A 14038-nucleotide genomic window follows, 5' to 3' on the forward strand; every position below is an offset into this window, starting at 1 on the left:
GATAAAGAAGAAGTGGTGAAAGGAAAACTAGGGAGAAGAGAGGGGATAAAAGGGGAGGAGAGGAGGGGAGAGGAGAGGAGAGGAGAGGAGAGGAGAGGAGAGGAGAGGAGAGGAGAGGAGAGGAGAGGAGAGGAGAGGAGAGGAGAGGAGAGGGAAAGGGAAAAAGGAAATGGAAAGAAAAGGAGAAAATGAGAAGGAAAAGAGAAAGGAGAAGGAAAAGGAGAAGGAAAAGAAGGAAAAGAAAAAGAAAAAGGAGAAGAAAAAGAGAAAGCAAATGGAAAAGAAGGAAAAGGAAAAGGAGAAGCAGAAGGAAAAGGAGAAGAAAAAGAGAAAGCAAATGGAAAAGAAGGAAAAGGAAAAGGAGAAGGAAAATGAGAAGGGAAAGAAGGAGAAGGAAAAGAAGGGAAAGGAAAAGGGAGAAGAAAATGGAAAAGAAGGAAAAGGAAAAGGAAAAGGAAAAGGAAAAGGAAAAGGAAAAGGAAAAGGAGAAGGAAAAGGAGAAGGAAAAGGAGAAGGAGAAGGAAAAGGATTGGTCAGATTCTCTCCCCTTTGCTCTGCTCAAGCGCTCTCTGTATCACACACAGTGTTCGTGTGTGCCCATGGAAGTGCTGAGCCACGGGTGCAGGGGCAAGCGATGCACGGACCCCAGCCCCAGCTGTGGGGAGCAGAGCGCTTTCCTCCCCGGCAGAAGCAGGGATGAAGCAGCCCAAAGCCCTTTCCCTTTGTGCCCTGCAAGTCCCAATCGCTTTCCTTAACCCCTGCAGCATCCTGGACAAGCCCTCGGTGCCGGCAGAGCCCCGGTGCCACTCGGCACCGCTCCCACTGCAGCTCCAACCGGGCCCCTGGCTTTCCACCACCCTCAGAGCAGAGCCGTGCGTGATTCCACTCCCCTGGCCCTCCTCTGGAACTGTAATTCCTTTGCGGAGCTGCTTCCCCTTCAGCACCACACATAATCCATTGCTCTGTAATTACACGGGAATTTTAATATCTGGTGTATTTATAAGATGCACTTAATTCATCAGCCCCTTTGAGCATGTTGTCATTACAGCCTTCAGCGCGGCAGGAAGGATGACTTGCTGTCAGATGGAGATTAGCTGGCCCTCGTGTGCAGTGAGTTGCAGTGAGTTCTCAGCCCGGCTCAGAACCACACTACAATAGCACCGGGGAGAAGGACCCCACTGTTCCCGGTATCCCAGAGCCCGGGGGGATTCCCAGTGCCAGGATTCCAGAGACAACAGGCAGCAGGATCCAAGCAGCGCCCAATCCCCCTTTCCCAAACATGGGAATCACCTGGCAGGGCCGGATTTGGCATTCACAAAAGAAGGGCCTGAACTAGGGGAGCTTTATCCCTGCAGCCAAGCACTGGGGGCTCCCCAAAGGGCTCCCCAAGGCGAAGGATCCACATTTGGATCCCTCCAAACTCACAGAGAAAGCGGCTGCTACTGAAGGCTTATTTTTCCTGGCGGTTGTTCCAGTGGCTCCTTTCCAACCATGTCCTAAAAGGGAACCAAAGGCCTTTGAGCCTCTTGCAGTGAGCACAATGCAATGATTTTCCCAGCCCGGGCAGCAGGGATGAGCTCACCGGCGTCCTTGGTTCCCCCCCCCGGCTTCGGGGTGCAGGGTCCCTGTGCCATGCACCATAGATGACAGGGCTGGATGGGGAACCAGTGGGAAGCTGGGATCCACGGCACTGGGGCCCGGGAAGAACACCAGGGAGCGATGGGCAGAATGGGACAGGGAGGATGGGGATCTTGGGAGTCCTGGCTCTCACTGCTGGGTAACACCATATTCACACCGGGATCATACCAGGTATTCCCACAGTGATGGGTTAGGCAGTGCTGGGGTAATGCTTAGACTCAGTGATCTTAAAGGCCTTTTCCAACCTGGCTGATTCCATGATTCTATGTCCACACTGCCCTGTCAAGCAGGCAGCACCCAGGGGTGGTGGCATCTGCCCCTACTTGAGGCCACCTTGGCACTGGCCATGAGGCACCATGGAGGTGCAGCACCGGGTGACCCAGCATCCTCAGGATGGGACAGAGACCTGCCAGGTGCCCATAGCATTAGGTGACAACTGGGACAGAGCTGGGGCCCAAATCCTCCTCCTGCATCCATCGAGCCATGTCAGAGTGCAGCTGTGATGACATTTTGGATGGAGCGGGACCCTCAGTGAGTACCAGCCTGAGCCCACCCATTAACCTCAGTTCTCCCAGTGGTTGCCGGCACTGAGGCAGCTCCAGATGCACCCCAGCATTTGGCATCGATCACACAGACCCCCACCAGACCACGGCCTCTGCACAACCTGGCAATAAGGTCTCTCTTTCATGCTGCCTGCTCTGGCACCTTGTTCCTCTCTGGGTACCCAAGCCAGAGGCTCAAAGGATGCTGTGGCCTGCCTGCTGTCCCCCCTACCCCATATCACCGGTCCACAGCACATACAGCATCTCCCTGCGAGGATGCTGCACTGAGCATCAGCAGGTCCCTGCCCCTACATGCCAGCCCCAAGCAGGGACATTGAGGGCAGAGCTAAAGCTGGACCAGTGCTCATCCAGCTCAAGGGTATCCAAGAGGCTGGTAATGTCCCATCTCCTCCTCCCCATCCAGAGCAACCCTGGTAGCTGTTCCCCCAGGAGACCACAGCCTCCTGCCTCAGTTTCCCCACCTGCACAGCAGGGCTATGCTCTTTGAGCAGGGCAGAGATGGGAACACGGCTGGCAGGGGATGCCAACAGGGTCTATACCCTGATCCCACCCTTAACACCAGAGCAGGGCTCGTTCTGCCCTCCTCCTCCCCATCACCTCCTTCCACCAGGTACTACCATCCGGGGGGGGGGGAGCTCTGGCTCCCAAGGTCACTGGGCAGACAGGCTTGGGTGCAGAGGCCACATCGCTAGTGCCCAGCCATCCCCTGGGGCTCTCCTGCTCCTCAAGTGCCTCCGTCCCTCCCTCCTCTCCCCAAAAAGCAGCTATCCAGGGAGATGCTCCGCGCTGCAGCTCTGCCGGTGGCACTGGCGCTGAGCAGAGCACACTGCAGCACCGCCGTTATGTAAGCCCCAGCCGGGCTCCAGGGATGTAGGACACCGGGGTTACCCCCCACCCCATCTGGGGGGCTGCCCCCCCTTACCCCAGCCCGGCCCCGGGGTCATGGAGCAAAGGGGGGGACCCCCCGTTAACTCAGCTCACACTGCAAGGGGTGCAAAGGGGATCAGGGTGGCCCTGATGAGGGGCACACGGTGGTGGCAGGGGGGCAGCAGTGGGGGGGGGGGGGGTGTGTGCTGTGTGTGCTGGGGGCTGTGTAGCTGTGGGGCTGGAGATGGGGTGGGATGCAGCTGGGGGGCAACGGGTGATGCGCTCCCATCCCACTGAGTCCTCTGGATCCCTCAGCCCCAACTTTACCGGGGCTCACCCATGTAGGTGAGAGCTGAGGGATGGAGCTGGGTGGCCAGGCTGTGATTCCTGGGTTGCGCCTCCCTCAGAGTGACTCATGGAGCAGGATGAATGCAGCCAGGGAAAAGGATCCCGGCCGCCCTCCCAGCCTGCTGTGTGTATTCCCCATCCCTGCGTCTCGAGAGGGTCAGCAAACCTAGAGACAGCCTTCCTGGGGTCAGCATCCTTGGCATTAGCATCCCTGGGACAGCACCCCTGTGGTCAGCTTCCTTAGGATCAGAATGCCTTGGGAACAGCACCCATGGTGTTAACAACCCTGGGACAGCACCCCTGAGGAGAGCATCCCTATTGCTTCCAGTGCTGCCTGGGGAACAGCATCCTTGGTGTTAACAACCCTTGGGCAGCATCCCTGAGGAGAGCATCCCTATTGCTTCCAGTGCACTCTGGGGAACCAGGATCAGGGCTTCCCAGAGCTAAAGGGGAGATCCTGCCCCTGCGGGATAGCCCCAGCATCACCTGCCTTGCAGGGAAGCAGAGGTGAGGGATGGCACAACGGGCATCATCCATCCTGGAAGCACAGGGAGCGGGCAGGCAGTGCTGGCAGCACCAGGGCTCCCCCAGGACCAAGCCCTACCCTGGCTCATGGACCGGCAGAGACCCAGCAGCATTCCCTGCTATGGTACAGGACAGGGATAGGGAGCCCATGGCCCCCCAACCATGTGGCTTCTCCCTGGCCTTCTGCCAGGCATGGTCTGGATCTGGCCATTCCTTTTTGGAGGTGGGGAGAAGGGAAGAAAGCCCAGGCAAAGGCTCCCAGCAATAGGAGATACCAGAACAGGAAATTAATGTTAATTAATTCATAATGACGCTGCGATAGTGATACCAGATGCTTCAAAAGTCCAACGGGGGAATCTGAAAGAGCTTTGCAAGAAAACCATCGCCCACCGGCACTCCTGCCTCGCTGCAAGCTGGGAACGAGGGAGCGAGCTGGGGATCAGGAGCTGGGACCAAAGCATCAAAGCTGGCACTGAAGGACCGAGCTAGGACAAGGGAATAAGCCAGGAATGGGAAAAGAGGGGCATGTCCCAGTGAGGTGACAGACCCACAGTCAAACAGAGCTGTGGGGAGCAACATCAGGCACCCACCACCCTCCCACCCCAACTTAGAGCTGGAGTGGGGCCGTGTCCTGCTCGCCGGGATGCAGGGGCTCCCTTGATGCTCATTTTTCCCTCCCTTCCTTCCTTCCATTCCAGACACACTGGGAGCAGGGCAGCTGGATGGATGGGCACTGAGGCCATGCAGTGGGGACAGAGGGACAGGGACACAGGTCCTTCCCCAGCCCATCTCCCCATGCTCAGAGGACAGCTCCCAGCTCCTGCAGCGAGGCAGCAGCACCAGGAATGGGGGCAAACCAGGGTGGTTTCTCCCTTCTCACCCACAAGCAGCCTTGCCCTGCGCTGTCAAACCCAAACAGGGCTGGACCTTAACCAAAGGGTGCAGAAGAGCCTAATAAAGGGGCTTAAGCCCCAAGAGCACCTCCCCAGGCCCGGAGACCATGGAGCCAGTGCCGTAAAGATGCAACCATGAACTAAGCAGAAAGCACAGACAATGGCTTGGAGCCATTCACTGCCCTGGTACCCCCGGTCAATAGCAAGGATTATGGGCCCCCCAGTGATGCAACAGCTCCTGCACCCAGAGGGCACCCCCAAAACAGGGGTTAAGGGAGGCAGCCAAGGCCATAGGGGCTGGCAGTGGTGGAGCATTATGGCAGAGCATGGCCAGGGCACAGCGCTGCCATCACTGCTTACATAAGGTGCCTGCTCCGTGTGCCACATCCCGAGTGGCGACAGGAGAAGGGGATGGATCCATCCCTCATAGCGGCGGCGCTCCCGCTCCTTCTAGAGACAGCATCCTCCCAAGTGCCACGCTGCCCTCTCCTCTACCTGCACAGAGGTTGGGTGAAGCTCCCAGTCACATTCACACTCCAAACCCAGACCCCAACTGGGAAGGAAATGCCTGGTTTTAGCTCATGGTGCAGTTCCCTCGACAGCTCCTCCGAAGTTTATCCGTATTGGAGAACCATTCCCACCACACTGCCAGGGAAGATGCTCCCACAGCCTCGGATGGATGGTGGGGAGATGCGGGAACCCACAAGCCATAGCTATGCCCGCAAAACACCACACCAGGGGGAACGCTGCCATCCCACCCCGACTGATCCCACGGGATTTGCCATATTCCCTGGGGTCATCTCAGGGCTCGGAAAAAAACCCACTTTGACGCCATAGATAAAGCAACTCTTTCAGGTAAAGAGCAGCAGAGGTAATAGTGGATTTTAAAGCCTATAAATCAGAAGGAAGAAATAAAGCAGCCTTTAAGGTGCCTCCCCCAGTAAAGCCAGTGCTTATCCGGCACAGATGGAACACTCACTGTTATTCCAGGCCTGAAAAGAGCAGGCAAGGAATTTATCACTATTATATTATGGGGTTTTTTAGCCTTGTTTTCATTATTTTCTGATAGCTCCATTGCTTTGTGCTCACACAAAGGGAATTTCACCTCCTGTTCGGAACAAAAGGCCCTGGAAAGTTTGGTGGAGAAGGGGATGAGGAGAAGGAGCTTTATAGAAGCAAAATGAGTTGTTGCAGGCTTTGGGCTTGGTTTTCTTTGCAATGAGCTGTAAAACAGCCCTGGGAAGACCTGGCATGAGAGTCCCCATCCCCACCAGTGTCACCCCCGGGCTGGGAGCAGGGATGTCTCACAGCCCCTAGGAGGCCAGGGTTGATTCGGGGTGCAACGGGACCGCTTCCCATCCTTCCCACATGCAAGCAAAGTCTTCGCCACGCTTTCTAAGAATGGGAAAGGAGAAAACCCAGCCCTCGTTTGCCGACACCGCTGCTAAACAGGTGGTTCTATACCACAAGTGCAGGAAGGGGGAGAGAAGGAAAAAACAAAACCCTTGTTTTGGTGATTTTGTGCTCATATTCAGTGCAGACGCGCCTGGGAAGGGATGCTGCTAAATACACACCATTCCCCCTTCCTCGAACACTCTTTGCTCTATAATTAAGAGAGGCTGCTAAAAATACAGATAGCCTCCAGCACCCAGAGAAGGCGTGTGCAGGTGCTGCTAACTGGAGGCACTTGAGTACAGCTCATTTTGTGGACCATTTTACTAGCCTGGCTCGTGCTCCGCGCCGATACTATTACAGTGATGCAATTTATGCTGCTGCTGCTGCTGTCGTTGTCAGCTCCCTTTGCCTTCCCCCCCTCCCCTCAGCTTCCTTCCTTGCGGTTTGCAGTTTGCCTTCGAAGCACACAGACACAAACCCCTCTGCTCTCACATCAGCTCACCCCAGCGATGGTCCAGGTTAGCCAGGAAGAAGAGGGTCACGCGAGCGCGCATCGCACACGCGCGGGCACACGGATGCGGGCACGTACACCGGGGGCATTACCCTGCCATGGGCATTCCCGAAACCAGGCAGTGTGCAAAAGTTTTGGCTTGGGAAAGCCAGCTGGATGTGGGAAGCGAGCGGAGGCAAGCGCGGCACTGGCGCTCCCAAAAAGCCAACAGCAAACCCTTTGGGTAGGCAGGGAGGGAGGGGGCCCGTGGTATCGGTATGGTGATAGTGGTCAGCTTGGTAAAATCCACCCCTTCTTTCCCCATCCCCAAACTGGCATTTTGGGTACAGGGGTGACGGAGTGCGAAACTTCCCCCGTCTGATTTCCCCATTAGGGCTGCAATAGGTGGAAGTGATTGACTCACTATGAGACTGCTGTTTTTGCCTCTGACTTGGGATGGAGACGGAGCTGGAGGAGCAGTGGCTCTGTGGCAGGCAGGCGCTTGGAGCTTGTCACTTACCTCTCACTGCATCCAGCCGTGCCCCCCCGCCCCGGCCGTGGGGCTGCAGGTCCTGGAGAGTTAGCTGGCGGGGGACCCCAGATCCACTCGGGTTTCTTCCAGGACCGACGTTCGGCTGCTGCTTCTTAGGCACAGACCCAACCCCTCCATTCCAACCACTGGTAGTGGGGGGGGCGGTGGGGGGGGGTGGAAATAATAAACGTATCTTCTTCCAAAAGGGAAAAACAAAAATTAAATAAAAAAAAAAAAATGTAAAAGGGGGAGATTCTGAATAAAAAAATAAACCCCACACGTTTGTTTTTCTTGGTTTGGTTTCCCCCTGCCACCCCCCGGAGGAAATAAAGAATAAAAACAGATAAATCCCAGCGAGCAAAAGATCCAGACTCAGGTGAATTTCGCTTCAAACTCCCTCTGCGCTTTCAGAGCCTTCAGCCACAAACGGGCTCTGGAAGATGCTGGGGGACCCATCGTCGCCAAAGTGTCATCAAATATCCTCTCGGGCTCAACTCCGCTCCTGCCCGGGGAGGGTGGACTTCTTCCCTGCTTGCTGCGTGCTGTGGAGTTGGCAGGGACCTGCCTGGTTCAGCCCCAGCGTGCAGGGTGGGTGGGTTGGTTGGTTGATGTGGGTTGGTTTTCTTCTGCCGGTTTTTTTTCCTGCCTCCTTTCTCGCTGCTATTGGTTTCCCTGCTATCTGATCCTGAGCGAGCGCTGCAGCTCGCCGCTTCCCTGCTTTCCCCCCCCCTCCACCACCACCACCACCACCCCTCCCTTCTCCTCTCTCCAGCTCCCAGCCTTTTGACAGGGAATGAAACACAGACACCCAGTGAGACAGGCTCCAGCTTCTACAAAGCTCCACTCCCTCCTACTGCCTTTGTCCGTGAACAGCAACTACTCCAACTCTGCCCGTAGACACAAGTGAACCTCTGCATCAGCACTTTCCTAATGGCTGCTTCACTCGACTCCTTCGGCCCTTCTTCTTCTTCTTCTTCCTCGCTTCCTCTCCTTTACCTTGATGGCTTCCGCTTGCTTTTCCCAGCCTGGCCCCAGCTCCGAGAGCCACAACCACGACGAAGCAACAACCCTTTCCCCATGGATCCATCTCAGCTCCCCCGCGCCCGCTGCTGTGGTCGGGGGGTTGCGGCCCCGCAGCCCATCACCGTCCTTTCTGGGCGCCTTCCATGAAAAATCGATGGCGGGTACCGCCGTCCCCGGAGGCTTCGCTCCGCTTTCGGCTGCTTTAGGAGGGGCAGGGTCTGCGTGAGGTGAGAGGAGGGCTGGGATTTGAACCGCTTCTGCCTTTATCGCAGGCTGAGATTTCTATTTTTTGTTAAGGATTGATTGGAGTCCAAGTTTGGTTCGTGGTGGTGAGCGTTATTTTAAGCCATTCGGGAGGCTTTGGGTGCCTCCAGGTCACTCTGTCCTTATAACAGCGAGGCCTTTTTGGACAGGGTCAAAGTGGAACCTTGCTCCAGCAGCCTTTTTCTGCCCCCCCCCATGGAGGCAGGGAGGCAGAGGGATGCTGCAGTGGGCTCACAACCCCGGCTGGCTTCCAGCCAGAGGGAGATGCAAACCAGCCACCGTCTGTAGTTTCTGATAGACTTCCTCCTCACCCTGCGAGATCCCAGAGCTGCTGCCTGCTCCTTTTTTGGGGATTCGTGGGCTTCACTCAAGGAGTCACAGCCAGGAGCCCTCCAGCCCCAACAGTGATGCTCAACACGGCTCAGCTTGGCTGCCACGCAGCCAGCGGGTCACATCAAACCCATGAAGCTTCCCCATGTGCCCCATCTCCCTTTTGCATAGCCTACCACTCCTTCCCAGCCTTCTCTTCGCTCTTGGCTTCCCAACATGGGTTTGGGATCAGCAATCACTCCCTCTCCTCTTCCCACTGGCAGCATCCCGGAGCAGTGATGCTCCTCATCCCCAGCTCCCATCCTCTCCTCAGCACAGCAGAGCGTCGTGCTTCCCCTTGCTGCTCCCAAACACCCCTGAACTCCAGAGCATCCCAGGGTGATGCTGGCAGTGCTGCCTTCTCTCCCCTCTCCAAACCAGTTTCCCCATCTCATCCCATTGCACCAACCCCACAGTAAATTTTAACTAACACTTTGGTGAAATCAAAACACAAATAAAAGCACTTTTGTTTTTAACCAACGATCCCCAGGTGAAAAGCACTGCAGGGCCTTGTTCTGAGTCCTGATGGATGAATCCAGTGGGGATTAGGGTTTTGCAGATCACAGGGAACAAGATCCTGCATGGTGGGTATGGTGGTCACAACCACCCAAAGAACAAGGGGCAGTCATCAGCATCCTAACCCCAAAACACTGCTCCCTTCTGCCTATCAGGCAGCCCCTCACACCCTGGCTTGCTCCTCTTTGAGGGCTCCTCTCCTTCCACCCCACCATGCCCATCACTCATGGGAAGCTTTCCCAATCCCCTTGGTCCCTGGCAGCGGTGCCAGCCCCAGGCTCCCTTCTCCGGCCCCCCAGCTCCATCCATTCCCTCCGGCAATAATGATAATTAACATGCTGGGCAGGCTGGAAATTGGCTGCAGGGCTGGGGCAGGGAGCTGGATACAGGCCAGGACAAGGCATAGAGGCACTGGTGAGAGCAGTGGGAGCAGCTATAGGATCCCCAGTCTTGGCCCCCTCCCCAGCGCAGTGCTCTGCCAGGGCAGCAGTTTCAAGCTGCTCGAGCTCAGTGTTGCTGCAGCAAAGCAGCAAGTGGGAAATACGTGGGGCTTAAACACAGGGGGAGATGTGGGCATGCTGTGGGGCCGCAGCCCTTGGGCTGGCTGGGAGGGCAGGATGGAGCTGGGCAGCTAGAACTGGTGAGGCTGGTGTCGCCATCACCCTGCCGTCCTGGTGGCTTACTCCTCACTCCCTGGTTTACAGCAGGAGATGCTAATAAATAGCCTGGGATTTCCATCCCAGCAAGCCCCAAGGTTCCTTTTGCTTTGGGGGAAGCAGGAAGGTCCCCCATCAGCTCTGAGCAGCACGGCCCTGGGGATGGGGAGAGCCATGGGGAAGCGCATCACCCCATCATCCTGCTTCTGGGTGGGTGCAGGACTGCAGCACTGGGAACCCCAAGTTCCTGGCAGGCTTTTGGCTGGGGAAACAGGTTGGGATCCACCCTCACCCTGCAGCCAGGCCAGACTCAGCCACTTGCTTAGGATCCAGCAAAGCAAGGGAAGGAGGGCAAGAGGGTGAAAGGAGGGGATGGAGCCAGTGGGGTCTCCAGCAGGTCCCTTCCCGATGCCGGCAGCGCGGCTGCGCGAGCGAGTCAGCACAGAGCCATTAGGGCTAATTTAATCAAGACGGATGGCCCCGTTGGAGGGCTGCCGCCCATCAATCCCGCACTCCCGCTGCATTAGTGTCAGGGCTCCTGGAGGAAGAGGCCAAGAGGGAAGCATGGGGGGAGCAGGGCTGGGGAAACGTGCTAAGTCACCCATCCTCCCAACGGCACGGGGATGCTTGGACCGGGTACCACCATCCAGGTGAGCTCCCCATCCTATGGTGAGCAGCCTAGCCCCAGGGGTATGATTCACCATCCTCCAGCCCCTCCAATGCCCAGTAGCTGGAGAGGGTGGGATTTGGAGCAACTCGGTTTTGTTGAACCCCAAAAAGGTGCACGGTTGTTCATAAATCCACCATGCCAAGGCAGGGTTTGGCTCCCATGGGAATCTCCTCTGCTCGCTCCAAGGATTTTCGGCAGGAGAGATCAGGATGCTGGTGGAAACAGGCTGGAAGCCCCACAGTAGCTCACAGTATGATGCCTGGAACTCGAAAGTACAAGCTGAGAAAGACCCAAGGCTGATGGATGCAGCATCCATCCCAGAGCACAGCCAGGACACCCCAAACTCAAGCCACGCCAACCTGCACCAATGGGGTACCAGCTCCACTCTCCTGACACCCTGCTCCTTTCCCATCTCTGCTCCTACAACATCCATTTTCAGGCTCAGGGTTGCCATTTGATGACCCAAAACACCCATGTCCCCCCTGTCCCCATCTCCGTGTGCAGAAGGAGACCTGTGCTGTGCTGTGCTGCATAAGCTGAGTCAGGAAATAAGCTCTCATCATCTATCAAAGTTAAAAATAGCCCTTATCTTTGCCATGACCACACCTCGCCCCTATGCCACTGTCTGCCTGCACACTGAGGCCACTGTGATCCCAGCCCAAAAGTCAGCCATGGGGAAGGGACCATTCGGCTGCTGCCATCTGCTCCAGGCGATGGCACCAGCATGGGATGCTGGCTTTGCCAGGCCAGGTTGTTGGCTGGTGCAGCAGTGCATAGGGCCAAGTCCTGGTGGGTTTTGGGAAGACAATGGACCAGGGGATGTGGCGAATGGATGGCGTGGGTTTGTGGGCATCGCTCTCACTCCCGGAGAGCTCATGGAGCCCAGCAAGAGAGAAAACAGGGGTGCAGAAGATAAGATACTTGTACAATAGGGATAACAGGTTACAGGGGGGAGGGTGACTGAGAACATCAAGGAGCAGTTGGATGATGGAGAAATGGATGGTCAGACCAGGTCTCCATGTCTGGAGCATCTCGAGGGCTATGCCAGCAGCCAGTTAGCAGGGAGTAGGACAGAAATAGCTCAGAGAAGCTGAAGTCAGAACACAAGGAGCTATGAACTGTGGTGCTGCCATGGATTAATCTGAAAACGGGAGCGTGCACATCCCTGTGCACCTTTGGCTGCTGGCTGTGTTTCAGTGCGGACAGGAGAGAGGAAAGGAGGTGGACTGTGGCAGGAGGAGCACTGTCAGTGCTTGCAGTGCTCTTATGAAGCCACACGTGAGGTCCTGGGGACCACAAAGCACTGATGGAGGCAAGAATCACCCCCTTCCATGCGGGGATATAGAGCAGCTCTCTGCAGGCTGGGTGCAAGTGGCACCCTACCCAGCAGTTCTGGCTCTCCAGGCTCAGCACCTTTGCATCCACTTGCCCAGGAAGCAAAAGCAAAGGCAGGATTGGGCCTGAGGAGCCACCAGCCAGAAGCAACAATCCATCCCATGGAATGCCATGGAGCAGGTGAGCCATTTCTCCCCCCCCCAAGAATGGCTAGCACGGGGATAAGGAACGCCATTTGTGTTTCTGCCAGGCGACAAAATGAGACACTGCTCGTAGCCAGTGAAACTCTGCAGATTTTGCTAATAAAGGATTGCTCCGTCCAGCTTCCAGCTGGATTCCAGCCCCAGCCACAACGCGGACCCTGGCAGCATCAGCCGTCGCATCCCAGCGCTGGCATTCCCAAGCGGACCGGCCCCGTGCCACGCCGCGGGTTCAGGCTCGCTGCAGCCTCGAGCGCTGCCCCAAAGCAGGGATGCAGCTCCCACCCTTTCCATCCCTGTGTTAGCGGTGGGGACCTTGCTGCTGGGATCACACTGCGTCCCTTGGGAAACTCGAACACATCTTGGGAAATCTTCCCTTTACTATTCAGCTTAATTGCACCCATTAGAACTTGTTTTAGCAGGGCTCCCAGGGGATATTGCTCCCCAGCATCCTCCTCCTATTCTTCCTCTGCTTCTCTGCTCCTTCATGCGCACACTGCTCACCTCAGGGAGGCTGATCCTTGCTCCATTATGAGCAACACTGGTCCAAGCAGCCTTGTCCTCCATAGAACATGGACCTACATCACACCGATTGATAGCATAAACGTTTTCATAGGGTCACAATACTCTTTTTAGGACCTCAGAGGCGCTGACTCTGCTTCGATGCATGCAGAGAGGCCCAGGCCATGTCTATGGGACAAACACTTGAGGAGTTCTTGGCCGGTGATGGGACCTTGCTCCTTATCTACAGTTGAAGGGCAGAAAAAAGAGGCAGTTTGGGAAAACCGTGTGTCCTCAGCAAGCTGCCATGCTGGGATCCTGTCTGGAAAATACAGGATGAGCAGGAAGCAAGAAGTTTATCTGCCACTGTAGTGACCTGCAGTGCTTCAGGGCAGCAGATGGGATTTCCTAGACCTTGTGCATAAGCCCGGTGCTAGATCTATGTCTCGGGCCAGCTGGGATGAGCACAGCTTTGGCTTCTTACCATGGGATGCTCCAAAAGGAATGGTGAAGAGCAGCTCCTCTGGGATGCCCACAGTGCTTGTAACACCCAAGAGAAACCATCAGTCCCCTTTCTGCTCTCCTCATGCCATCACCAGTGCTCAATCCCCCTGTCCCTTACCCACAGGGTTGGTTATTTTAGGCCATGAAGGAGGAAAGAGCAGCAGGAACCAGCCAATGGATGGCTGCTGATGGCAGAGCTGGACCTCTCAGGGGTCACCCAGGCACCTCATATAACCCAAAAGCTTTCCCAAAGGGCTCTCTGCAGCTAAAGAGCCCAACTGGCTTCTTATATAAACAACCTCAGGGCAGTGCCTCCGGGACCACCAGAGCAAGCAGCAGATGCTCAGAGGCAAAATCCACCCCGTCCTGAGCAGACGTCACCTAATCAGCACGTTGGCTCCTTCCCAAGGCGGTCTTGGGGCACACAGTAAATATCTTACATAAGCATCGGGTCGGATCCAGCTCAGCCCTGTCATACAGCAACGTCCTCCTGGATAGAGGGACAAGAGGTGCAGAAGGGGCATTTCCCTGTTATGTGGTTGTAGAACCCCTTGATGACCCATCGCCTCGGTTTTGCCATGAGAATACCTTGGAGCATGGAGAAGAGCATCTCATCCCCAAGGGCAAAAAAGGACAGAAGAAGGGGTGAAAATGCCTGCCCCTAAACTATTTGTCCTCCAGGACTTGGGTGTGCAGCTAGAGAGACCTTGGATAGCCCTAAGTCTGCCACAGCATGGTGAGTTCTGAGT

At 56.2% G+C, this 14038-nt stretch overlaps 1 protein-coding gene and 1 long non-coding RNA gene across 2 annotated transcripts in view; one reads left to right on the forward strand and one right to left on the reverse strand.

The window, feature by feature from the left end:
* KCNJ12 (potassium inwardly rectifying channel subfamily J member 12) overlaps positions 1–7973 on the reverse strand; it is a 33710-nt gene extending 25737 nt beyond the window's left edge. The window contains exon 1 of the mRNA XM_062631045.1: positions 7240–7973. The gene's annotated coding sequence lies outside the window, so the exon portion shown is untranslated. The remainder of the gene's footprint in view (positions 1–7239) is intronic.
* On the forward strand, positions 6472–7408 carry LOC134170011 (uncharacterized). The gene is made up of 2 exons (XR_009967094.1): positions 6472–6747; positions 7114–7408. It is a non-coding gene; the product is annotated as an uncharacterized LOC134170011 (long non-coding RNA).
* Positions 7974–14038: the final 6065 nt, after the last annotated feature.

The sequence above is a fragment of the Pezoporus occidentalis genome, unplaced genomic scaffold, assembly GCF_034315485.1.
Source record: "Pezoporus occidentalis ecotype Australia unplaced genomic scaffold, CSIRO_AGI_Poc_V1 ctg365, whole genome shotgun sequence".
Lineage (NCBI taxonomy): Eukaryota > Metazoa > Chordata > Aves > Psittaciformes > Psittacidae > Pezoporus > Pezoporus occidentalis.